The sequence below is a fragment of the Arachis duranensis genome, chromosome 9, assembly GCF_000817695.3.
Source record: "Arachis duranensis cultivar V14167 chromosome 9, aradu.V14167.gnm2.J7QH, whole genome shotgun sequence".
In the NCBI taxonomy this organism is placed as follows: Eukaryota; Viridiplantae; Streptophyta; class Magnoliopsida; order Fabales; family Fabaceae; genus Arachis; species Arachis duranensis.
The window spans coordinates 76616096-76617694 of NC_029780.3; positions in this window are offsets into that span (position 1 = coordinate 76616096).

The window sequence follows — 1599 nt, forward strand, 5'->3', positions numbered from 1 at the left end:
AAATTATCCGCTCATCACAACACCAAACTTAAATTGTTGCTTGTCCCCAAGCAACTGAAAATCAAATAAGATAAAAAAGAAGAGAATATGCAATGAATTCCAAAAACATCTATGAAGATTAGTATTAATTAGATGAGCAGGGCTTTTAGCTTTTTGCCTCTGAACAGTTTTGGCATCTCACTTTATCCTTTGAAACTCAGAATGATGGGCTTCTATAGGAACTCATAATCCAGATAGTGTTTTTGATTCTCCTAGTTAAGTATGATGATTCTTGAACATAGCTACTTTATGAGTCTTGGCCGTGGTCCAAAGCACTCTGTCTTCCAGTATTACCACCGGATACATACATGCCACAGACACATAACTGGGTGAACCTTTTCAGATTGTGACTCAGCTTTGCTAGAGTCCCCAATTAGAGGTGTCCAGGGTTCTTAAGCACACTCTTTTTGCCTTGGATTATTTTTTTTCTTTTTCTTTTCCCCTTTTTTTCGTTTTTTTTTGAATTCAATGCTTTTTCTTGCTTCAAGAATCATTTTTATGATTTTTCAGATCCTCAGTAACATCTCTCCTTTTTCATCATTCTTTCAAGAGCCCACATTCATGAACAACAAATTCAAAAGACATATGCACTGTTCAAGCATACATTCAGAAGTCAAAGTATTGCCACCACATCAAAATAATTAATCTGTTATAACATTCAAAATTCATGCAATTCTTCTCTTTTCCAATTAAGAACATTTTTTATTTAAGAAAGGTGATGGATTCATTGGACATTCATAACGTTAAGACATAGACACTAAGACACTAATGATCATAAGACACAAACATAGATGATGAACATAAGCATAAAAATTCGAAAAACAGGAAAATAAAGAACAAGGAGATTAAAGAACGGGTCCACCTTAGTGATGGCGGCTTGTTCTTCCTCTTGAAGATCTTATGGAGTGCTTGAGCTCCTCAATGTCTCTTCCTTGTCTTTGTTGCTCCTCTCTCATGGTTCTTTGATCTTCTCTAATTTCATGGAGGAGAACAGAGTGTTCTTGGTGCTCCACCCTTATTTGTCCCATGTTGGAACTCAATTCTCCTAGGGAGGTGTTGATTTGCTCCCAATAGTTTTGTGGAGGGAAGTGCATCCCTTGAGGCATCTCAGGGATTTCATGATGAGTGGGATCTCTTATTTGCTCCATCCTCTTCTTAGTGATGGGCTTGTCTTCATCAATGAGGATGTCTCCCTCTATGTCAATTCCAACTGAATAACAGAGGTGACAAATGAGATGAGGAAAAGCTAACCTTGCCAAGGTAGAGGACTTGTCCGCCACCTTATAAAGTTCTTGGGATATAACCTCATGAACTTTTACTTCCTCTCCAATCATGATGCTATGAATCATGATAGCCCGGTCTATAGTAACTTCGGAACGGTTGCTAGTGGGAATGATTGAGCGTTGGATAAACTCCAACCATCCTCTAGCCACGGGCTTGAGGTCATGCCTTCTCAGTTGAACCGGCTTCCCTCTCTCTTCCATCGAGCGCCCTCTTCACAAATGTCTATGAGGACTTGGTCCAACCTTTGATCAAAGTTGACCCTTTTTGAGCTTGAAG